The 25870-nt window shown below is 44.4% G+C and overlaps 1 protein-coding gene across 3 annotated transcripts in view; it reads left to right on the forward strand.

Moving 5' to 3' along the window:
* The window catches only part of DGKD (diacylglycerol kinase delta), a 124299-nt gene that overhangs the window by 48890 nt on the left and 49539 nt on the right, over window positions 1–25870 (forward strand). Inside the window, exon 1 of one of the 3 annotated variants that reach the window (XM_007966696.3) lies at window positions 12902–13098. The exons of the other annotated variants lie outside the window; for them this stretch is intronic. The gene's annotated coding sequence lies outside the window, so the exon portion shown is untranslated. Of the gene's footprint in view, window positions 1–12901; window positions 13099–25870 lie in introns of those variants that run through there. 3 annotated transcript variants of the gene reach the window in all.

The following is a 25870-nucleotide window of genomic DNA, read 5'->3' on the forward strand; positions in this document are numbered from 1 at the left end:
ATTAGAACGTGGACATACCTTTTTGGAGGCCATCAAAATGGATGCTCTATAGCTACAAATAAGAATGGTGTGAATAGGCAAGGTTTTATTCTTTCACACCAAAGAAAGTAGTCCTTGGTCAGTATGGTCATTCTGCGAGGTCATCTGAGCCCTTCCAGAATGTGAGTCTTCTAGTCTAAGAGGCTGTGAGGTGCCAGTCACCACTGTGTCTCCTGTTGGAGGATGGGGAGACAAGGAGAGGGAAAATGTGTTGCTTGGTAGGAGTTCATAACCAGGATTCACAGCTGCCTCAAAGCGGTCTGTGGATATGACTATATTTTATTAAAATTGGTTTCCTTTGTAATCATAAGTATTTTATTTTTGGCATTTAGAGAAATTCTGAGAAGGAGTTCGTAGGCCTCACCAGACTGCCAGAAGGGGTCCATGGCACAAAGCAGATGGGGAGCTCTTGTATGACTTCCCCAAAGTGTGACATGGCACTTCTGCGGACATCCTTCTGGTTGACCTTTAGTTATGTGCTCACACCATATAGCTCTCAGGATACTTGCCCTGAAATAATCATGTCAGAATAACCATGTTATGCAAAGAGAAGGGTGATTTTTCATGTCTGTATTTATGACTTCCTTTTCTCCAAGTAATATTTTTGAAATAGTTTATGATATCAAGAAGTTTGATGAGGTATATCATAAAGAAGGTCTTCCTTGTTAGCTGTATGACCTAGGGCAGATACTTCATCTTTCTAAGACTCGATTTTCTCATCTGTGTAGTGGGATGATACTGGACTCTGTCTCAAAGGTCATTGGATTGGCACAGAAGTGCATTCTGAATGTTTCCTAGTTTCTAATCACCACCACCACTCATCTCTACTAGTAGGAAAGTAATAGGGTTTAACTTGCTAACATGTAGCAGTTACTCTGATTTATAGGAATTTCAAAGGATTTCAAATGAAGCCAACTTTACAGATAATATTAAAAAATAGCTTCTGTAGCAGAAGAGTAGATATCCGGAAAAAGTTATCCTTAAAAGTTTTCAGGTTATAGTCAGTACAAACGGAAAATAAAAGTTAAGGGAAAACCAAGTATAATTTAACATACAAGATGCCTTTAATTGGTAGCTAAATAAAAAGGAAGCTATGTAATGGATCAGAGTATTGCGTTTAAATCTTGTCTTGGCAGAGCACGGTGGCTCATGCCTGTAATCCCAGCGTTTTGGGAGACCAAGGCAGAATAATCACTTGAGCCTAGGAGTTTAAGACCAACTTGGGCAGCATAACAAGATCCTGTCTCTACAAAAAATAAAAAAATTAGCCAACTGTGGAGGCATGCACCTGTAGTCCCAGCTACTTGGGAGGCTGAGGCGGGACGATTGCTTGAGCCCAGAAGTTCTCGGTTGCAGTGAGCTGTGATTGTTACCACTGCACTCTAGCCTGGGCAACAGAGTGAGATCCTGTCTCAAAAAATAAAATAAATCTTGTCCATGTGGCATTCATATTTGTTGGGTGAATGAATGTTTCCTGGTAGGCCTACCTAGCGTGAAACTGTGGCCGAGTTTCTCAGCTGTTTCTAGCAGACATCAGCCGAGGGGATGGTTAGGGCTGCTTCTTGGGTGAGGAACCATGATCTTTATCCAGATTTCAACATCAGTTTTCCTTTTTAACATGTTTAGATTTCGGATATTTTCTGGGCAAAATTCCTAGGCCAGTTACTTTGGCTTTGAGAGAGGAAAAACTGTATTTCTTTTTTTTTTTAAGAGACGAATCTCACTCTGTTGCCCAGACTGAAGTGCTGTGCTGCACTCTCAGCTCACTGCAGCCTCCGCCTCCTGGGTTCAAGCAGTTCTCCTGCCTCAGCCTCCCAAGTAGCTGGGACTACAGGCATGTACCACCACACCTAGCAAACTTTGTATTTTTAGTAGAGACGGGGTTTCACCATGTTGGCCAGGCTGGTCTTGAACTCCTGACCTCAGGTGATCCACCCACCTTGGCCTCCCAAAGTGTTGGGATTACAGGCGTGAGCCACTGCGCCCAGCCAGAAAAACTGTATATCATTGGCAGATGTCTCTGCATAAAAGACTCTTTCCAATTGCTGCAACTGCTGGCCCAAGTCTGGGATAGGGAGAATTGTATTTGTCGGTCCCATAAGTCCTCTTGAGTGTGAAGTGTCTTTGCTCTTCCTGTTGGGAAGACCCACGTTCGTCAGCAGCTTCTGCCTCTGTGGGCAGCAGCTCCCGCCCCCTGGACTCATTTCTGCAAAGCAAGCCTGCCTCTATTTCTGCTCAAGTGCAGTGTTCCAGGAGAACCTGACTGCATGTCCCAGCTCTGCCAGCTCTCAGTGGTGGGTTCTTGGCCACCTGTAGCTTCATCCCCCGATCTGCCAACTAGGGTGGTCCTCCCTAGCACAGCAACGGTGGGGCAGTCAAGCACCGTGCAGAGTAGGTGCTCAGTGAATGAAATGCTGTGATTGTTGACATGTTGTGGACAGCAGTGCAGGCCTGCGGGATCAGGTGCAGAAGGAAGTTAACCCAGTGAATTTCTCACCTGGTAATCCACCCGGTGTTCTCAGGTTAAAGAAGCAGGAAGAAGCAGGTGTCTAATCAAATTGGTGGCTGTTTGCTAAGTGTGGGGTTTTACTGAAAGCAGCACCTGCTTCTGCAACACAACTGGTCTAAAAAGCCAAGTTGCTCCTTGTGAGGGCGTAGGGTTCAGTTCTAACAGTCACTGCAAGCAGGCTCCTCTTCTGGCAGCCTGGCTGTGAGCAGTGGAACCAATTGTGGTGTGTCTTCTTTATATTTAGAGTTTGGGGTGGGAGAGGACACAGTTACTTGTCTGGGCTGTTTGTTTAAATTATCAGTGGGGTTTGCATTTGTGAAATCGAAGACATTTTCACCATATGATTGTGGGTGTGAGAAAGTATTTGTGTTAATTGTTAACACTTGTTATATTTGTTAATTGTTACGAACAAGTGTAGCATACTTGTTAATTGTCTTTATTTACAAATGGCAGAGAAAACAAAGTGGATAGTTGAGAGACTATCATTGGATTATAGTAATTTAGTAAGGGAAAGAGTTCTTTGAGAAAAGGCCTGGGGGGAAGATACATGGATTTGATTGAATTTTTTCCTAGGGTGCCTAGGCAATGAATAATTTTTAGCCATCTTTACTCAGTATGCTTTTAAATGTGTCAGGGTGTGATTGAGCCAAGTCCTGTCTGGTTTTTTCTTTTTTTCCTTGAAAGTTACAAAAATGGTATAATTCTCTAGGAAATCATGTTAAAAAAAATCCCACGTTCCCATCCCAGAATAACCTGGTGTTTCACAGTACATAGTGGTAGGATCTTTTTATTTCCTTGAAACAACTTGTTATCAAATTAAGATAATTTCTTGCTCTGTGGTAGGGAGACTGCTGTTTATTGACCCAGTCCTTCCTCCTCACCACAAAATTGAAGAACCTGGTTTGAAATGTAAACCTAAAAAACATGTGATCCCCCCATACCGTATTTTCTAAGGCAGGAGGAGGACTGTGGGAGTGGTTATCACTAGATCTGTGCAGAAGGGTTGGCCCTTCAGACTGGGTCTGGTGTAGAATGTGTCCTGTGGGAGCTGCCTCCAGGGCTGTGGCTGTGTGTGTCCATCAGTGCTGGACTTTATATGAGAAAAGTCAATGTTGTTTTCTTTTCTTTTTCTTTTTTAAATTTGGTAGAGATGGGGTTTCACTGTGTTGTCCAGGCTGGTCAACATGGTCAAATCCTCCTGCCTCGGCCTCCCAAAGTGCTGGGATTACAGGTGTGAGCCACCGCGCCTGGCCAATGCTGTTTTCTTTGTAGCTGAATTGTTCCTTGGCTGCAAAGCTATAGAGGGTGGGTCAAGATAATTAGATGTTTGGAAAATAGTAAACAGTGGGATTGGCTTCCACCCGATTCTTTGATTTCTTTCTCTTCGAAAAAAGAGGGGCTCAATGGACACTGACCTTGGAGGCGGGAGCTTTGGGGTTTGTCCTGCGCCCTCATTGACTGGGAGCTGGGATCGCTTCCTTGTCTGTAAATCAAGGTCAGGGGCGCAGCTGACTTGCCGAGGCTGTTGCCAGCTCTGCTCTGCCTTCTGAGGAACTTAATGGTTTGCTTCATGTGAAAACTTGATGGTTTGCTTTAAGGTATCATTAGATACCTTGGTGTGATATCTAATCACGCCAAGGAAGAGATTGGATATTTGTTTTTCCCAAATCCCTAAGTGCTGATTTCTTCAGGGCAGTACCAATTCACACAACCTCTTATCTGTAGCACTCACTTTGACTTGCATAAATTTCCTGGCTTGGATGATAAGCTATATGGTCACCCTGGTTATTCAGAGAAAGGGTCATACTGTTCTTTAATGACTATTCTAATGCATGAAAACCATTTTTTGTGACTTAATTGAGACATAATTGATGTACAATAAACTGCAGTATTTAAGATGTACAGTTTGATAGTTTTTATACACACACACACACTGTCTCTCATATGTACATTGAAACTGTCACCATAGTCAGGATAACATTTCCGTCACCCTGAGGATTTCCTCGTAATCCTTCCTTCTCTGCCTCTTCACAGGCAAACATGGATGGATTTGTTTTCTGTCATTGTAGATTACTCTGTGTTTTTAAAAGAATGCTATATAAATTGAGTAATGCAGCATGTACTACTTTTTTTTTTTTTTTTAATGTCCGGCTTCTTTCACTCAGCATAATGGTTTTGAGCTATTTCGTGTTAGGAATATCAGTAGTCCATTGTATGGATATTCCAGCATTTGTCTATTCCATTGGTGGGCATTTAGGTAGTTTCTAGTTTTGGGTTATTACTAATAAAACTACTATGAACATTTGTATACAAGTCTTTGTGTGGACATATTTTCATTTCTCTTGGGTAAACACCTTGAAGTGGAATTGCTGGATCATGTAGTAGGTATATGTTTAACTTTTTAAGAGGCTGCTAAACAATTTTCTGAAGTGGTGGTCCAATTTTACATTCCCACCTGCAGTATATAGAGAGTTCCAGTTGCTCCACATCCTCACCAACACTTGGTGTGATCAGTGTTTTTAATTTTATGTGTCTTAATAGTTATGTTGTGTTATCCCATTGTGGCTTTAATTTCCATTTCCCTGATGACTAATGATGTCAACATCTTTTCATGTGTGTGTTGGTCATTTGTATGTCTTTTGTGAAATGTGTGCTAGAACATTTATTAATTTTTTCATTGGGTTCTTACTGAGTTGTAAGACTTCTTCATGTGTTTTGGATATAAATCCTTTGTCTGATACATATGTTGTGAATGTTTTTCTCAGTCTGTGGCTTGTATTTTCTTTAATGACACCTTTAGAACAGAAGTCTGTCTTTTTGGTGAAATTCAGCTTATTAGTTTTTTAAATGGCTCATTCTTCTTGTATTCTATCCAGAAAACCCTTGTCTATCTCAGCTTGCAAAGATTTTCTTCTATAAGTTTTATAGTTTTAGGTTTTACAGTTGGAATTATTATTAATGTTCTTCCGCCGACCCCCATATGGAGGTTCAGTTTTTGTGGCAGCACTTATTGAAGATACATCCCTCATTTGATTACCTTTGCTGCCTTTGTCAAAAGTCAATTAACCTTTTATTTTTGAGTCTCTTTCCAGACTTTGTTTTGTTTTATTGAACTATATTATGTCTACCTTTACCCAAGTAATTCTACACTTTGTTGATTACTGTAGTTTTATAGGAGGTGTTGAAATTAGAGTAATCTTTGTTCTTTTCTAACATAACTTTAGTTATTCCAGGTACTTCACGTTTTCATATAAATTTTAATACTAGTTTGTCCATTTCTATAAGTGAGGCCTGATAGAATTTTGGCTGAGATTGTATTAAATCTGTAGATCAATTTGGGGAGAATTGATAGCTTGATAACATTGAATCTTTAATGATGTTGAGTTTTCCAGTGCATTAACATGATCTCTCTCTCTTTATTTAGGTGCTCTAAATTTATCTCAGCAATGCTTGTAGTTTTCAGTGTAGATGTCTTTAACGTCCTTTGTTAGATTCATGTCTATGTAATTTATGTTTTTTTAATTAACTAAACAGTTTATAAACATTTGATATCTAATTGTTTGCTGCTAATATATAAGAATACAGTGGATTTTGTGACCTTGCAAAATACTACTTGGTTAATTCTAGTAGTCATTTTGTAGATTCCCTAGAAAGTTCTATATAAAGTCATATCATTTGCAAATAGGGACAGCTTTACTTCTTCCTTTCTGACTCACATGCCTTGTGTTTATTTTTCTTGCTTCATTGCAAAGGCTGAGATTCCAGTACAACGTTGAATAGGAGTAGTGAAGGCAGGAATCCTTTTGCTTTTTCCAGCCTTAGCAGGAAACAGTTGGGTTTTCATCATTACGTGTGATGTTAGCTGTAGGCTTTTTGTAGGTATCTTTTATCAGTTTGAGGATGTTCTTTACTTGATTGCTGACAGTTTTAATTATGAACGGGTATTGAATTTTGTCAAATATTTTTCTGCCTTTATTGAAGTGATCATATGGTTTTTCTCCTTTATGTTGTTAAAAGGGCAAATTAAATTGGCTGATTTTCAAATTTAAGACAACTTTGCATTCTTGGGTTAAACCCTATTTGCTCATAATATGTTTTTTATTTATTGTTGGATTCAATTTGCCATTATTTTGTTAAGAATTTTTACACCAGTATTCATGAAGCATATTGATCTGTAATTTATTTCTCCCCCTTTCTTCCTTCATTCCTTCATTTCTGCTTTTGTCAGGTTTTGGTACTTTAAAAAATAGAGAGTGAGGCCAGGTGTGGTGGCTCATGTCCATAATCCCTGCACTTTGGGGGCCGAAGCAGGTGGATCACTTGAGGCTAGGAGTTCAAGACCAGCCTGGCCAACATGGTGAAACCCAATCCCTACTAAAATTACCAAAAAAAAAAAAAAAACCAAAAGTTAGTGAGTCAGTGTTCCCCTGCCTCTGTTTTCTGATAAAGTTTGTGTAAGTTTGGTGTTCTTTCTGAAACATTTGCTAGAGTTTACCAGTGAAATGATGTAGGTATGCAGTTTTTTTGGGGGGAAAGTTTTTAATAATACCCTGTGATTTTTTTTTTTTTAATGTTCAGATTTTTTGTTTCTTGTGTCTACAGTGACATTTTCTGCATTCTCTTCCTTTTCCGTCTGATTTATATCTGTTGGATGGAGAAGTAGAAACTTTTTGAGAAAAGGGATGTCTTGGGACTTGCTCATCTGTTTTCATCCCAGTGCCCCCGAACCATGCCTGGCACCAAATAGCCACTGTGTAAATGCCTGTGGGATTAATTGATTTGTTGTTGCTATATATCTATTCCTTGGCACTTCTGGGAAGCATTTTTGTCTTCCCTCATCCACATGGGACAGTGTCATCACCGTGCTGTGACAGGGGCTGGCTGAGTCAGGCTGGCAAGCCGTGGCTGCCCTGCATGCTGTGCCCTCCCACGGCGGCTCTTCAAATTCTTGGCCATGTGCCCAGCGCTGGTACGCAGACCCTCTTGAGTCAGGGCTTGCCAGTGGAAAAAAATATTTTCAACCTTTTCTGGTCTTTTAAAATGTTAAATCCTATAGTTGGAATTACTTCTTTTCATTTTTGCAATGTACTTGAAGTATCAGAGGAATAAGGAAAGCCGTTGTGGTGAAGGGATAAACCACCTGTGAGTATCCAACTGAAATTAGGAAGCGGGTGGTTCTAGATGAGGGAGGATAATTCCAGCAGGCTCTTGACCTTGTATGTGATTCCCTGACTGACTGGGAATGTGGTCTGAGATGCCCTTTCCTGGACAGATTACAAATGACATCCCCTGGAGCAAACATATAAATCAGCCAGGGAGTTGAAAAAGAACAGGGTAATTTGGACTGGGCCTCTCTCTTTGAGGATGTGACTGTTGTGGCTATAGACTACATTCAGGTCCGCAGCATCTGGAAGGGGTCTGTATCCACTTATCCTTTGCATCCTAAGGGAGCTGGGTCTTTGTGCACCAGCAGCAGCTGTAGCAGTTGGGCTTGGGAGTCAGGGGCTCCCTTATCAAAGCTGGGAAACCTAGAATAACAGCTGTGCTGCTCATGGACCTGTAGTCTCTCCTGTTAAGCAGTGTTGAGTTCATGTGATAGCAGACACAGCTCTGCCAGACACAGCTCTGCCAGGGTCACCAGGCAGGCACTCCGTCCCTCCCTTCAGGAGGGGACCATGGCATGCCTTGGATGAGGTGACTTGGCCAACTGTCTTGTGGCCCCAGCTCCTGACATTACCATGTGATGATTGTGACACTTGGAAGAGAAATGTCTCAGGTGTCATGGTCCTGACCTTGTCTCTGTGGTCCTGTACCTTTGCTTCACAATGATCAAAATGGAAAGTTCAGGTTGTTTCAGGTATGTTTTTTCAAGAAGTGCAATATTAATGTGTTTGTAGATGTTTTCCTTAAAGTTAGTTTTGAGGGAGAGAAGATGACTACCCTTCCGTCCTGCAGGTGGATTGGCTGGGGAATGAGGCCATCTCTTTGCAGAGCGAGCAGTGAACTATTTTTGTCTGTACACTGACTGGGGCTGACTTGGCATCCTGACCTTCCAGTCTGAAGGAGTTGGTAAGGGGCTGGAAGGACCCACTCTTTGTGTGTGTCGGTGTGTTTTAGAGACGGGGTCTCGCTGTGTTGCCTGGGCCAGTCTGGAGCTCCTGAGTTCAAGCAGTCCTCCCGCCTTGGCCTTCCAAGTAGCTGAGACTACAGGTACATGCTGGACCCACACTTTGGACTCTGTCCCTGCTGGCCTAGTTCTTTGCCAAGAGCAAAACTTGAGAGTACCTTCACACAGGTAACAGTTAGACCTTGTTGGGAGACATGGCTGTTTTCCTAGACAGCTGAGCTCTCAGACTAAAGCACAGAAAAGTTGGAGGACATGGGACTCCTTAGCCCACAGAAGAGACTCTATTTTAATGTTCCGTGTGAAATAGGAGTAGGGTATATTAGGGTAGGGCATCTTGGTTATGAGATGCCTGCAGCAAGTGCCATCAGAGTGGCTGCCAGCTGAGTCATCTCCCTCAAAGAGCTTTCCTGGAACCTTTCTCCCTGGTGATGTCAGCTCCTTCACCTCCATTGCTGTCTCTAGCTGCAGGGTTGGTTGGAGACCCAGTATTTTAGCTAGGCCTTGCCAGAGGCCATTGGGATAGCAGGTCAATGGGTGAAGGAAGTTGTGTAGGCAAGTGGGAGTAATTATCTCTGATCCTTGATTTTTGTAGGAAATAGGCATAGTTTAAGGCATAGATAAATTTGAAAAGGCGTAGCTACATTAATTAATTAATTAATTAATTAGAGATGAGGTTTCGCTCTGTCGCCCTGTCTGGAGTGCAGTGGCGTGATCAAGGTTCACTGCAGCCTTGACCTCTCGGGCTCAAGTGATTCCCGCACATTAGCCTACTGAGTAGCTGGGACAGGCGGGTGTCACCATTCCCAGCTAATTTATAAATTTTTTTCTAGAAACAGAGTCTCACTATGTTGCTCAGGCTGGTCTTGAACACCTGGGCTCAAGGGATCCTCCTGCTTTGGCCTCCCAAAGCACTGGTTTGCAGGCATGAGCTGCTGCGCCCAACCAGGCATAGATAAATGTAAAGACACCTTTTACTGTAGACAGTTTGGAAAATAGAGGAAACCAGAGGGAAAAGAAAAAAAAAAATCTCTCAGTCCTACCACTTGATATGCGAACTTCCAGTTTTCCCAGCTACATGTGTCCTGCCTTTTTTAAACACAATACTATCACATCAGTATGTCCCCCTTTCCCCCATTTATGTCTTATTGTGGTAGAATACACATAAAATTTAGCATCTTAACCATTAAGAGTACAGTATAAATATGCCCTTTTATAAATTACTTGTTTTTCCCTCCTTGTGTGGCTTTGTTTTCTGTGTGGTAGCTATTCTGTGGTTTACTTAACCACTTTAAGTATTGAACATACAAACAGGCTTGAATCAATTCATTTGAAAAGGTGTGGACAAGACTTTGTCCTAAGGGTGACACCTGGCCCGAGCCAGCAGATGCGATTGTTCTTACCTTGGCCACTTTGCTCCGGGAAATTTTATTGCTTAATCAGGTTGACCTTCAGTGACCAAAAAAGTGGACGGTGGTGTCAGGGGCTTCGGGTAGCTTACAAAACTTTTTCCTTCTCTTCTTGTTACCTACCTCTTGATACTTGTTAACTACAGTGTTACTATAGATGCCTTTGGGTATATGCAGATTTACCAGCAGTTAATCCCAGAGAAAAATAGGTAAATTATGACAGTGTGGTGGCTGTCAGACTTAAGAATGCCAAAACATTCCCGTTTCTCTACCTCCACCCCATCCCTTCAAGACTTACTGCCAAGGACCTTTGGTTTGTGCAAACTTTCCTTATCACCAGGACTCTGAGGTCTTTCAGCGCTTTGTTTCTTCTGTGCAGTAGCTGAAGGATGCAGGTACTCTGTCCTCCTGCTGTGGTTTGTTTCTGTAGCGAGAAGCCCAACAGCCCAGCGACTGAAAGCCGAGGCCACTAACGCAGGACGCGGTCAGCCCAGGAGGAGCACAGCCCTGGACACGAGGCCTCTGGTCTCACTTCTCCCACCTCCCTGCTGCTGTGTGCATTGCGGCCGCAAGCTCTGCCTTGGAATTACTTACTGTGTCTTAGTTCCTTTGTGCATTTTTTTTATTTTTTATTTTTTTGAGACGGAGTCTTGCTCTGTCATCCAGGCTGGAGTGCAGTTGTGCGATCACAGCTCACTGCAACCTCTGCCTCCTGGGTTCAACTGATTCTCCCTCCTCAGCCTCCCAAGTAGCTGGGACTAGAGGCACCCGCCACCATGCCTGGCTAATTTTTGTATTTTTAGTAGAGATGGGATTTCACCATGTTGGCCAGACTGCTCTTCAACTCCTGATCTCAAGTGATTTGCCCACCTCAGCCTCCCAAAGTGCTGGGATGACAGGCATGAGCCCCTGCACCTAGCCCCCCTTGTGTATTTTTTAAAAGGTAAAGTTCTGTATTTACTATAGTGTTTATGTGGTAAAAATTGTTCATTTAAAAAAATTTAATATTGCTGTTGTTTCATTAATGCTTGGTTACAAATTTGCATAGGTTCTCAGTGGCCTGCCCCAGCTTACCTATTCCCATGAGACTTTTTTTTTTTTTATTGTGCGCTTTTGTAGAGTATGAGGGTTTTTAGGAACTCAAAAATTGCATTATAGCAAAAATACCTGGAAGGTTTTCCTGATGCTAAGATTCTTTTTAATTCCCTTTTTAATACAAATAACATGTTTCATTATAGATAATTAAGCACAGATAACCCAAACAAACAAAACCACTCAAAAGTCTTATCACTGAGATTCTAGATTAAGCACTATTATGTAGACCTGTGATTCTCAAACATGGGTAGGGATAAGGCGGTGGGGCAGGTGAGACTGGCCTGAAGAGGACATTTGGGGACACATTGGTTTGTCACAGTTGTGAGGGTGGAGAGCAGGGATACGTGCTGCTGACACCTAGTGGTTAAAGTCCAGGGAAGCCGCTCAGTGTCCCCAGAGGCATCCTGCAGTGTTGTGCGGCAACCCCACAACAAAGAACTATTTGGCTCAAAATACCAATAGTGCTGAGGCTGAGAAACCCTGATATAGACAGTTATGGGGTCTCTTTCTGTGAATATTATTAAATATACTTTAGTTTTACAAAAATTTGGATTATTTATACAACTAGTTTATGATCTGCTTTTAAAACTTACTACTTTATGAACTTAATCTTTCTGTGTCCACGACTATGCATCCTCGTCACCCTTTTTAAAATTGTCCTGTGACATCCCTTTGCGTGAGTGTGTTGGAGCTTACTTCACCAGCCCCCTCTCTGGAGGCTGAGGTGCTGCCAGCGTTTTGCTATTGGAACCACGTTTGTTTGTATTTTGCCTTCTGCATGCTGGTTGACTGTGGCCAGCCCCTGTTGGGGCACCAGCTCTATATCTGAGGTGCCTTTCATGGGTAATAATATTTCCTTCCTGCCAGAGGCCCCCCTGCCAACCATGGCAGTCCCCAATCTCTAGTTTTCTCACAGTTGAACACAACTCAAGCTTGAAGTACTGTTGAAATAGTGAGTAGATAAGTAACACAGAATATTTCTGTCACATTTCATTTTTAGGTAGAACTTTCACTTTTTGCTTCATTTTGCTTTATTGGTTTCTTAAAAAATAGATCTGTCTTCTGGTAGGTTACGTGTGACTTTAACTTCTTGCCAAGTTGGCTTTGCTCTATGCCTGGGCTTCCTGAGTTCCTGGGGAGGCAGGAGTGGGTCAGATGGAGGATGCCTTGATCTGGCTATGCTGTGGGTGGCACCTGTCAGCCGTCATGGTGGGGACCCCTTCTTTCCCCCCAAAGCTGCTCTGAGGCTGCAGGTGAGGTGCAGCCCAGGAGAGGAAGTGCGTGACAACTGTTTGGGCCCGCGTTCCCTTTTAGGATGCAGGCAGGGCAGCGTGCAGAGCTGGTGGGCTGGGCCCGGGTCTGACAGAGTGCTGTGCGGAGCTCACCTGGACCTGGGCACTCAGTCTCTTTCCATATGGGGAACTCCAAGAGCTTGTTTGTGTGGTGGTGTCTATTTTTGTGTTTTGTGTGGTGCTCTGTGAGGAAGTCCTTTGTCTACGCACATCCCAGCTGCTTTGAATGGTCTGTCTCTGGGGGCTTCCAGGTAGGGAATTGTGTACAGGGAATCCAGGATTCAGGCAGCGTCGGAACAGCAGGATGTGAGTAACAGGAAGTGACAGAAATGACCCAGGGCGCCAGATGCTTATTCTCGGCCACCTTTCCAAGCACTGCAGCCCAGGAGCTATATTTAGTGGAGTATTTCCGACTGCCTCATCCTGCCCCCAGCACCGTCCCTTTACCCCTCTTTTGGTTGGTGGCTGATTGCACAGTACCGATTTGCTACTCCAGCATCTCTGGTCTACTTCGTGATCTGTAGGCTCTTGTCCACTGACTTGAACACCCAGTGTGTGTTTGTGCTGGGTCACTTCAATTTTGATACACGTGGAGCAGTTGGAAAGTGTTCTGAGCAGGAAGGGCAGCAGGTAAGAGCCCCGGGGGACGGTGTGCCATCATGCTGGGAGGCTGTCGGGTGGTGCGTTCAAGGTCAGGGTTTGAAATTAAGTGGAAGGAATTGAGCTTCCTTGTAAGATGCTCCAGAGGGTTACTTCTTGGCTTATATGTCTTAAAAATGGAAGACTGGGATTTTTAAAGGTATAGGCTTTCGGTGTGACTTCACTCATGTACTAGAAACATTCTGTGGTTCTCACCTGGCCAGAGAGCCTACATACAGGTGGAAGCAGCTTCTCTGTGGTGAATTCCTATCGTCTGAGCTTTGTCACGGGAAAATTTCCCTCCAGTCCCCCAAAGCAAGCACTCCAGAGCCGGATTTGTTCTGCTTTGGGTGTGGGTGAATTTCCATCTTGTTGTGTCTGTCCATCCCTTGGACGGTGCAGGACCTGTCTCTGTGTGCTTTGAGGTTTCTAGGGTGTGATGTTGGTTTGTAGTTTGTGGAGGGGTGTGTGTTGGGAGGGAAGGTGTTTTTGTTGGTCTCCTCTAAAAGCTCCCGTTTGAGTGGTTCCTCTAGGACCTCCCTTTCCTCCCTTCATGAAGCATCCACCTTGTTTTCAGACACTCGAGCTATTTAGGATTCAGGAATCGACTTTGGGATGAGAAATTTAAGAGACAAATTAAGAACAGTTGTGTCTGCCATGAGACACGTGGCCATCAGCAGGGCCTGGTGGGGTGTATAAAAGCCCTGGGAACCCTGCATAGAGGGGTCAGGATGGTAAAGAAGTGAATTCCAGGCTCAGGCGCTCCGGAGATTCCCCTCCCACAGTTCCCTCAGCAGAGTCTGGCTACTGGCGTGGTTTCAGGCTGACCTATTAACCCTTTGTATGGCTAACCTACAAATATAGGGCATGGCTATATTGTGTGTGTCTCTAGTTCTGGCTTGGGCATGTTAGCATATTTTTGTGCCAAAACATTTAAAACATTCAAAAAGTAACACATGAACCCAGCTATGACTACTTCCAGCCTGAGAAATAAACATAATAAATATAACAGAGGCACTTGGAATTCTCTTTCCTATCCTCGTTTCTTCCTGCTGTCCCTCCCCCAGGGGTCACCTCCATCCTGACTTTGGTGTTTATCATTTGTTTGCATGTTTGTGTACTTTTTTTGATAAGTATGTGTAGGCATAAACAGTATATAGCATTGTTGAACTGGTTCTGAAATGTTGAATAAATATTATCAGACTGGACAGCCACAGGATTGCACTTCCTGGATTTATCCCTGTGGCTACATCTAGCTTTAGTTAAATGATTCAGGGTTTAAAACAACTGATTCCTGGAGTTAAATCAGAATTTCTTGGGAATGAGGCATGAACTTCAGAGCTCCTGACAGGTGTGGCCAGAGTTGCGGCCCATGACGCTGGTTTTCGTGGCCTTTGTAGTGTTCCAGTACCTAAGATGTCCTGTTGTGGACGTATGCTTTCCCAGATTCCCTGTGATCAGTAGTGCTGCTGTGGATGTGCTTATCCTTGTCTTCTTGGCACACGGGCAAGAGTTTCTCTAGAATGTGTTTCTAAGGATAGAATTGCCAGCTGTGTGCATCTTCGGCTTGACTGGCAATCGTCAGATTACCTCCAGAACCATCGGCAGCAGTGTGATCTCATTTCTATAGTGTCTTTAAGTTTTTCTTTTTGTTTTTTAATATACCAAACTGATGGCAAGATGAAGACCTCATGAGTGAGATAAGACTCACTTATCTTTGCTGAGACTTTAATTGACACCGTGCCCTCAACATGTCCACATGGACCTGCTGGCCCTACCCCCACCCCAGCTGTAAAGCTTGCTTCACCCACTGCGTTCCCTTCCTGGGATGGGAGCAATACCCTGCCAGCTGCTCAAAGGTCACTGTGGCCTCCTCTCTGTGTCACCCTGTCCCGACTGTTGTCCTCAGAGCACACTCAGAGTCCACCCACTCTCCTCACCGTCATCTTGTGATGGGGTTACTGAGGAGCCTCCCAAAAGGTTTCCTGACTTCTTTTCCTACATCTTACTGTCAACTTTCAATAAAGCAACCAGAATGATGCTTTCAAAACTTGAGCTCACATGGCTTCTTATTTTACATGGCATAAAAGCCAAAGTTCTTACAGACACCTGCATGGCCTTCTGTGGCCCCCGATGCTTCCAGGTTGGCCCCTGGCCCCCTTCCTGATGCCAGCCCCAGCCACGTGCCACGCACCTGCTCTGCTCAGCCCTTCCCACCTCCTTCCTTGCTTCCTCCCGGTCTCTGGCTCCTTCCTCGCCTCCTCCCAATTTTTGTTGTGGAGTCCCCTGGCCCCCAGACCTGTCTTTTCTGGTCTCCCGTTTTTCCATAGCGTTGGTCACCAGCTACTACTCTCCATGCTGTGTAATTCACTTCTTTAATAAGTCTTTATTTACTGCCTGCATTCAAATGTCACCTCCACAGGAGGAGGAATCTTTTCTGTTTGCTCAAGTGAAAGACTGCCTGAATTTATTTCTGAGGAAGGAAGAAAGAATTTGGAGCCCGATGATGAATATAGCACAGGAGAGGAGGTGAAGTTGAGGGAGCAGTTTCTGACTTGGGAGGTTGGAAGGATGGGGCAGTCACTGGTCTCTGGGAGGCAGTGGCAGGAGGACCTCGAGGTCCCCTAAGTGTGTAGTAGGACCCCTGAGGGGCGTGGCCAGCAGACTGTGGGGCTGCAGAGGCAGCTCCTTTTGGGGCCTTGTCTTGGCACCATCTCGGCCACTCCCAGAGCATACACTGGTATTGTGGTAGTGGGTGCTGGGCTGGCCCGCCCCACCGGGAAGTGCACTGCTGTTTGAGGGCAGGAGTCTGCGGTTCTGACATCCTCCCTTCATGGCTGAGCTCCTCAGGTTACATAGCTCCACTGATTCCTCAGGCACTGTTGTGTTTAGAAATCTTCCGTTTCCAGGGCCTTGCCTTGTGCAGGCTCAAGTACCCAGGCCACGTGTCAGAGCTGATAGCAAAATGAGCAGCACAACCAGAGGGCACAGTCCATGGCACTCCCGTGTGTGCTCGGACTCAGGTGCAGGGCAGAGGGCACAGTCCATGACACTCCCGCGTGTGCTCGGACTCAGGTGCAGGGACAGGCGGGGCGGCTGGCATTTCCACCCAGCCCTTCTGGGTAGAAGGACATAGAGGACCCGGTCCTTTTCTTTGAGAATGTGTACTGAAGGTGTGTCACCTGTGTCCACATAGTATTTTCTTGGCGTCAGATGTTTCATGGGTTGCACTAACTACAAATACAGGAATTTAGGTAAGATTACACTTTTACCTTGTGCTGCCCGCATACGCCCTTGGCCTTAAGAAACACTGCATTGTTCTGGAGTTACTGCTTGGTTTTCCCAGTTTAAACTTAAATATTGTCAATGGTGGTTACTTATTTTTTATTAAAGCTTTTGTTTTGAGATTCTTTGTACCCTTTACCCAGTTTCATGCAGTGGTAACCTCTTGCACAGCTCCAGTACAGTGTCACACCCAGGATAGTAACCTCGTTACAATGGAGATTGGTAGCCTCCAAGCCGCAGGGATCTTCCTGGTGTCCTTTTACAGCTTCACACATGTCCCTCTATAACCCCTGGCAAACACTTATGTAGTCTCCATTTCTATAATTTGGTCTTTTCAAGATGTGATGTAAATGGAATCTTATAGTATATAACCTTTGGGGTTGGATTTTTCACTCCGCGTAATTCCCTGGAACCTCATTGAGGTTGATGAGCGTATCAGTGGTTGTTCCTTTTTATTACTGAGTAGTATTCCACGGGTGGACCACAGTTTGTTAATCATTCACCCACTGAAGGGCATCTGAATAGTTTCCAACTTTTGGTGATCATGAATAAAGCTGCTGTAAACATTCCTGGGCAAGTTTCTGTGCGAACATGGATCTCCATTTCTCTGGGATAAATGCTGAAGAGTGTAATTGCTGGCTCATGTGCTAGTCGCATGCTTGGTTTTTTAAGAAACTGCCAAACCGTTTTGTAGAGCGGCCGTAACGTTTTACATCCCACCCAACAGTACGATCTACTTTCTCCATATTCTCTCCAGCAGGTGGTATTGGCACTAGTTTCTGTTGTAGCCGTCATGATAGGTGTGTAGGGCTCTGGTTGTGATTTCAGCGTGTTTCCCTGATGGCTGAGGATGTTGAGTATCTTCTGTGTGCTTATTCGCCACTTGCATATCCTCTTGCGCTGTCAGGGGTGAGGACTCATTTCCAAGTGGTGCAGGAAACGTCCTGGCTCTCTGCTTGGCCTTCTCTGGGTACTCTGTTAGGCTAGTGCTGGAGCGCCTAGCTGCGGCCTGGGAGTGGGGTGGGCATGGTTTTTTCTTGTGGCGCTGGCTGGAGTAAGGTGGGTGTTACTGCCGTTGTCAATTTCTGTCTTGTCTGACTGCCCCCTTCCTGGATCCTTGGCCTGGAAGAGCAGGCTTTTGTTGGGGCTTTCCACACCCCCCCCCCCCCCCCCCCCAGTATCCCTCACGGTTTTCGACTGCTGCTTCTTTAGCTCCAAGTCTAGGGTATACCAGGTAAAAAGAAAACCCAGAGGGCCACCACTGTGTCATCCCTTGGGACAAGACCCTCGTCAGGCTGCCATCTTCTCTCTACCTTTCAGGGTCTTCTTGTGTTGATTTTCTAATGCCCATGGTTTTCAGTTCTCAGTGAGAGGAGTGGGGAAAAGTGCCTCCATGTCATCTGAATTTGGATCCGTGAAAAGTGAAGCGGGGGTCCAGGCAGAATGTTGTGCCCCTGCCCATCCTTGCTAACTCATCATAACCGTTGGACCATCGTGGGCCCCGGGCCTCACATTAATTACTCTTAAGCCCTTTTGGTTTGGTGTGTGGTTTCAATGTGACACAGTTTGCAGGACCTTGATCTTTTTGTCATTTAAACTGTCATTTATGAATGTGATCCACGTCCAGATCCCTGCATGTCCAAGTTCATGGTTAGAAATGGTTGGACAGGACATGGCCATTTGGGTGCTGTGATTCAGCTTGATGTGAATTAGTGAACTGCCTTTGTCATTATCCTCCAGATCTTATTCCTCTACCTTCTATTTTGAACTCTTGGGAAACCTGGTCAGAGTGGGAGGGACAACTAGTCAGATGACTTAATGAGATGTTGATGTCGTCGTCGTGCTGATCCTCCAAGCCAGTCACCCTGCCAAAAAGGAAATGAGATGTGCCAGACACTGCTTGTACTGAGTGAACTTGGGAGAGCTCGTGGTGAGTGCCAGTTGCTTCCCTGCCTCCTGCCCACTGGCGCTGGTGTGAGGCACCACCGAGATGAGGAGAGGCTGGGGGATGGAGGTCCAGGGATCTGCCTGGAGCTGGCCTGCTTGGTGTCGTGGCCACATCAGCTCATTTTCTGTGGGATTGTGAGCAGGCCCCTCAGCCGGGTTTATCAGGTGGTGGAGAAGCTGAAGGGAGCAGATACCTGGAAAACACCCAGTGGATTGCTGAGACATTCTTTGCGCCTCGTGCATGTTAGCCAAACTGCCCCTTGTTCTATCAGCTGCTGTGTGTGTGTGAGGCAGAGTCCACTCTCTTTTCTGTTTGACAAATCATGTCTGTATGTCTCCAGTATGTCTCCTGTTCACCTTGATTTCTCAGAGATCACTCCCTGCGGTTTAATAACCCCCAGGACATGGGAGGACATTTTGTCTGGCTTGGCAACTTATTTGGAGTAGCAAGGTATTTTCTGTTTCTCTTGGAAGATCATGCACTTGAATCAAGAATAGAAGCAAAAGCTCTTCTTTCAAATAGAATTTTAAATCCTCTTTTTTTTTTTGTCCCTAACGTATAAATGTAAGACTTTATTCCTTTTTTTTTTTTTTTTTTTTTTTTTTTTTGAGATGGAGTCTCTCTCTGTCACCCAGGCTGGAATGCAGTGGTGCGATCTCGGCTTACTGCAGGCTCCACCTCCTGGGTTCATGCCATTCTCCTCCTTCAGCCTCCTGAGTAACTGGGACTACAGGTGCCCGCCACCATGCCCGGCTAATTTTTTTGTAGTTTTAGTAGAGATGGGGTTTTACCGTGTTAGCCAGGATGGTCTCAATCTCCTGACCTCGTGATCCGCCTGCCTCGGCCTCCCAAAGTGCTGGGATTACAGGCGTGAGCCACTGCGCCCGGCCGACTTTATTCTTTTTTAATAGCTCATTTTTGGATTGGTAACACATGCACGTGGTACAGTAATCTTTTTTTTTTTGAGACGGAGTCTTGCTCTGTCGCCCAGGCTGGAGTGCAGTGGCCGGATCTCAGCTCACTGCAAGCTCCGCCTCCTGGGTTTACGCAATTCTCCTGCCTCCACCTCCCGAGTAGCTGGGACTACAGGCGCCTGCCACCTCGCCCGGCTAGTTTTTTGTGTTTTTTTTTTTAGTAGAGATGGAGTTTCACCGGGTTAGCCAGGATGATCTCGATCTCCTGACCTTGTGATCCGCCCGTCTCGGCCTCCCAAAGTGCTGGGATTACAGGCTTGAGCCACCGCGCCCGGCCGGTACAGAAATCTTAAGACTAAAAAGGTACGAAGTGTTTCCCAGCCACTCAGAGGTCCCCTCAGTTAGAGGTGACTAATATTATTGTTTTCTGTGTACCCATACTCTTCCTGCAGTTGGCTTTTGTCTATTAACAGTGTGTCTTAGAGGTTGTTCCATACAAGAACATGGAGAGTAGCTTCAGGCATTTTAGTGGCTGCAGTTTTCTATTATATGAATGTACTGTCATTACTGCAGCCAGTCTCTACCAGCCTTATATTGATCAGTATTTGTTTGGTTTCAAATATTTTGTCTTTATAGTGAATGGCCACCACAAATAACCTTGTATATACAGTATGTGATTTTTCATGTAGATACAGGAGAGGATAAATTTATAGAAGCATGATTGAGGAGACACAGGTGTATATTTTCAAGTTTGACGGATTTTGCCAAATGGTTTCCATAGAGGTTGTATTAATTTTTGCCCCAATGTATGAGAGTCAGCAGATCATATTATCAAACATTTGATCTCTATGAATTTGGTAGGTTAAAAAATGGGATCTCCTAATTTTAATTTGCATTTGCTGTATGAGTAAGACAGCATTTTTTCATACGTTGAAGATCCATATCTAACACTGTTTTAACATAGCTCTGCCAGACTGTCATATTCATGCTTCATATTTCATATTCATATTCATGTTTCCACCTTTCTCTGCCTGTTTTTTATACAGTTATTTTCTAATCAGATTTTGTGCAAGAGTCTAGGCAGCTCTGCACACCTTTCTTTTGAGTTAAGTATACACACATACTCCAGTATATACACATACTCCAATGTGTAGGTTTCCATGTTTTTGAGAAATCCCAAGTTCTGTATCCTTTTTGACTGAGGTGCAGCATTCACATGGAGGAGTGTACTCATTACAGACGCACAGCTTGATGTGTGTTCCCGACCACGGAGAACATTGCAGCCCCCGGAAACCCTCCTGTGTGCCTCTCCTGTCAAAGTAGGTGCTAGGAGAAGCTAGCATCTAATACCATAGATTAGTTATGTCTGTTTTTTTAACTTTATGTAATGCATAAGGAAATTACACAGAGTATATGTTGTCTTGTGTCAGGTTTATTTCTTTCGCTATTGTAAGATTGATTACATTATTGCTTGTCTTCCAGTGTATGAATATACTACAGTATATTCATTGTAGACCTGTTTAGAGTAGTGATGCTGCGAATATTCTTGTATGCCTTGATGAGGAAGGTATGCATTCGCATTTCTGTGGGATGCGTGGGTGGAATTGCTGAGTCACAGGGTATATACGAGTTCAGCTGTCTTCTGAAGTAGTTGCACCAAATTGCACTGTCACCAGCACTTGATATTGTCTGTTTCGGCTCAGCCGTTGTGAGAGATGCATCACCCTGTGGCTTTAATTTGTACTTCCCTGATGGCTAATCAAATTGAGCACCAGGTCATGTGCTTTATTGGACATTTGTGAAATAACTGTTCGAGTCTTCCGTCCATTTTAGTATTAGTTTGTCTGCTCTTTTCTTACTGATTTTTAAGTTCTGTTACCTTCAAGATAATTCTAGCAAGTGTGTAAAAATTCAAATCTGTCTATGGCTGTTCTAGCCTGCCTCAGGATTCTGTGAGAAATGCACCCACCATTTTATCCACTCCTCCTCTGTGACGTGACGTTTCTTTCTCCAGTCATCAGGCATCAAGATCTGAGGATATTTTCTCTCTCCGTTGTGTAGGTTTCCACGCAGTCACCTCTGATCCTGTTCTGCTCCTTCTCTTGGTGGGACGTCCTGCAGCCTGGCCTTTTGAATGCCTGGGATATCATTCGTTTGTCCTGTCGAGTTCAGTTTATTGTTTATTGCCCTACTTTTTTTTTTTTTTTTTTGAGACAGGGTCTCACTCTGTCACCAAGGTTGGAGTGCTGGAGTGCAAGGCACAATCTTGGCTCACTGCAACCTCCGCCTCCTAGGTCCAAGTGATCCAACTCAGCCTCCCAAGTAGCTGGGATTACAGGCGCGTGCCACCACATCCAGCTGTTTTTTGTACTTTTAGTTAGAGATGGGGTTTCACCATGTTGGCTAGGGTAGTCTCGAACCCCTAACTTCTAGTGATCTACCTGCCTTGGCCTCCCAAAGTGCTGAGATTACAGGCGTGAGTCACTGTGCCCAGCCTTATTGCCTGCTTCTGATTTGCAATTATCTTTTAAGTTGATTCAGGGGTGTGAACCGTTTCTTACTTTATACATTTGCTTGAAAAATATGAGCCATCTTTTAGTCTCCAAAGTCTTTTCTTTGTGAAGTCTGGATTTTGGAGATAGTTCCAGCTTTTTTGCACCATTCCTTGGTTGCCAGTACTTATGATACTGGCTGCAGTCCAGACATAGGGACACTCTTAGTATTCCTTAGAGCTTCACCCTGCACCCTGCCACCTGCCCTGGTGGGCTGGGTGAGGAGCCAGGAAGGCATAGCCTGAAGACCCATATGTAGCCTCCACTTTCTCACCTGGGTCCTTCCTACTCACGATATCTTCCAAATCAAGGGATTGAATGGGAGGTGCTGCTGAGAACATCCCCCAGAATCAGCCTTCCGAAGAGACTTACCCTCCCCTACCAGAGGTTGGGCTGTGGCTGGTGTTAGGGGAGCAGGAGGAGGAGGGGAGCAGGAGGAGGAGGAGGCAGGCCTTTGCCTGAGGGGTGCCTGCTGGCTGGTGTTGGGGCTGGAGCTCACCAGGACAGGTGTGCCGAGAAGATGGAGGCATGGCATGGAAGTGTGAGTCATGGCAAGTCTCCTGTGTGCAGCTGGGGACTGACATAGAGAAGGCAGGCCCAGTTGTGTCCCCTCTGTGGGCAGCTAAGAAAGATGGATTCTGACTTACTTGGTGGGACTCTTCTGTGACATTTCTTGTGGTTTGGGAGGGTGGACCATTGACACCAGAGCAGTCTCAAGAAAGACGCCCATGTGGGAAAGGGGTCTCAGCAGTGTCAAATGATGACATCAAAGCTGAGGGCTTCGAGCCCGGGGTAGCACTGATAGTGACAGTGCCCAGAACATTCTGAGGTTGCACCAACTGGCACCTCACAACAACAAGGCTAGGATGCGGCACTGCTCTTAATAGCCCGAGTTTTCAGATAGGGCAGTGGAGGCACAGGGCAGAGAAGCACCTGCTTTAAGTTACACAGCTAGCAAGGGCTTCAGACTCAGGGAGGGTGCCAGGCTCTGTGCACACTTCGTCCTATTCAGCCCCACCACAGCCCTGCAGGTTGCTTCTAGCATCACCTTTCTTGATGAGAAGCAAAGAGGGTCTGCCCCCATTTCCCAAATTTATCAGTTGCCAGGTGGGATTCAGATCTGGGTCTGTCTCAGGCTTCTTCACAACAGAACAGGCACAAATAAGAGGTTTTGTTTTGTTTTGTTTTTTCCTTAGAAGCCAAAATCCAGGTTCTCTGACATTTATCTGTTCCTCAGTGCTGCGAACAGTAGCACAGGTGAAGGCAGTGATGCCTTGGTCACTTGTATCATTAACTCACTGTCTTTAAACCTAATGCTTTTGTCTGTAATTTGCTGCCTAGTAGTGCACAATACCCACAAAGCAATTTTAGTAAACCCTCTCCTTCAGCGTGTGGGTCAGGTGGGCCCAAAGATCCATCTTCTCAAACGCTGTGGCTGAGTTCTGGAGCAAAGTTGACACTTCAGCTCGTAAAGGCTGCCGCGGGAGTAGTAGACTCAGGACCTAAAACATCTCATTGTTGTCTTCTATAAATATCCTGTTGCATGACTCCTAATATAATCCCCGAGTTATGCAAAGTAAGGTATGTTATCTTTCTCTTACTGTATTTATGCTGACAAAAGTGTTCAAATATTAAAACTCACCCAGAGTGAACAGTTAGGGACATGTTCTCAGACTTGATAGGTAGACAGGGACGGTGCCGATGACTGATGCACTCGCCTCGGCCTTGCAGCTCCCAGTCTCCCATGACCGACCCTGAGAGGCTGTCCAGAGACCCCCACCGAGTCCCACTCTCAAGGCCCACTTTGTCGTCTTCATGGCCGAGTCAGTGTGGGAAATTGTTATCTGCCTGCCTCTCCCCACTGTGAGTTCTGTGAGGGGAGGAACTTTGCTCACTATGTTCTTAGAATCCCCAGTCTAGAGGAGACACCTAGCAAGCATCTGCGGAGCCAGGGGTTGTCCTCTGGAGGGAGAGGGGTGGTTTGTGGTGCTCTCGAAGGGTGAACAGCAGCAGGGCAGAAGGCAGGTGGCCCCTCCAGGCCTACCTTTGCTGTCTCTCCTTCGCCCTCACTCTCTCCCAGCTCTGCTGCTTCCCACACCCAGCCTGGCTCCAGGTGTTCTCCCATCAACCCAGGATATGTGGAGGGAGAAGTGAACCATGCACTGGCGACCCAGTTCCATTTATCCCCTCTGCGATGAAACTTAGTCGCTGGAGAATCTCCCTATAAAGTACTTTCTACGTTTTCTGAGGCAGAAACATGGTCATTTAATAATTTAAATTGGGTATTCCTAAATTGGGTCTTCTTAATGTAAATTGAAGCTATGAGATGTGTTGAAATCTAAAAGTTAGATAACATATTTTGTTGGTGAATCCATGGGGAGGCAAGCATTTTCCTAACACTGTTGGTGAGAATGCAAAATGGTACAACCCCTGTGGGGATAATTTGGCAATAGCTAGCAATATTACGTGTGCATTTACTCTTTATCAGGGTAATTCTACTTCTAGGAATTTACCCCAGAGATAGGTTGGTAAAAACAGGAAAAGATCCTTGTAGAGATAATTCATGGCAACACTATGAGAAATAGCAAAGAATTTTAAACAGCACAAAATTCCCATTCATAGGGCGCTGGCTGAGTCCTATACAGTGGAGTACTGTGCCACTGTTGAAAGAATGAGGAAGCCCTGGATATTGCTAAGGAGTGATGGCCGGGGTATGTAATTAAATGGAAAGGCAAAGGTGGAGAAAAGTGTCCGTGCTACTGTTGACAAAGGGGACAATATGATATACATGTTTGCATGTATCTTAAAAATGGAAGGAGAAACATACTTGCTCTTTCTCTCTTTTTTTAGTAAAGCAACCTAGGGGAACCAGGATAGAGGGGAGAGATGTAAAAGCTAGATTTCTGAATCTACCTTGTTTGTAGATTTGACTTTGGAACTCCATCGGTATAATATAATCATTATAAAACAAAATAAAGTAAAAGGTTACAACCCTTGAACATTTTGATATACACTATCAGTTTTTTCTCTAAAAAGTTTATATCCTGTTTACCTTCTGTCAGTACTTGAGGAGAATTCTTTTCCCCCATATGTTTGTCAGTACTGGATAGTCATCTTTTAAAACTTTGCCAATCCCATGGGCGAAAAATAGATTGCTATTTTCATTTGCATTCTCTGATGAGTAGAGTGATTAAGCAGCTTTTTACTTGCTTATTATCCATTTTGTATTTCTTCTGTGAGGAAGTCCAAGCTAGAGCAATCAAACAACAACAACAACAACAAAAAAGAAATAAAGGGCATCCAAATTGGAAAGGAAGAAGTCAAATTATCCTTGTTTGCAGATGATGTGATCTTATATTTGGAAAAACCTAAAGACCCCACCAAAAAAACTATTAAAACTGATAAATTCAGTAGAGTTGCGGGATCCAAAATCAATGTGCAAAATTCAGTAGCATTTCTATATGTACCAACAGTGCTCAATCTGGAAAAGAAATCAAGAAAGTAATCCCATTTACAGTAGTTACAAATAAAATAAAGTACCTAGGAATTAACTAAAGAAGTGAGAGATTTCTACAATGAAAACTACAAAACATTGATGCAAGAAATGGAAGAGAACATACAAAAAATGGAAAGATACTCCGTGTTCATGGGCTGGAAGAATCAACAGTGTGAAAATGTTCGTATTACCCAAAGCAATCTACAGATTCAGTGCAATTCCTATTAAAATACCAAGGACATTCTTCACAGAAATGGAAAAAAAATTCTAAATTTTTACGGATCCAGAATAGCCAAAAGACCCAGAATAGCCAAAATTATCCTGATGAAAAATTGGAGGAATCACATTTTCTGACTTCAAATTATACTACAGAGCTATACTAACCCAAACAGTGTGGTTCTGGCATAAAAACAGACACAGAACAATGGAACAGAATAGAGAACCCAGAAATAAATTCATACATACACAGTGAACACGTTTTTGACAAACGTACCAAGAACATATACTGAGGAAAGCACAATCTCTTCAATAAATGGTGCTGGGAAAACTGGTTATCCATATGCAAAAG

The sequence above is a fragment of the Chlorocebus sabaeus genome, chromosome 10, assembly GCF_047675955.1.
Source record: "Chlorocebus sabaeus isolate Y175 chromosome 10, mChlSab1.0.hap1, whole genome shotgun sequence".
Lineage (NCBI taxonomy): Eukaryota > Metazoa > Chordata > Mammalia > Primates > Cercopithecidae > Chlorocebus > Chlorocebus sabaeus.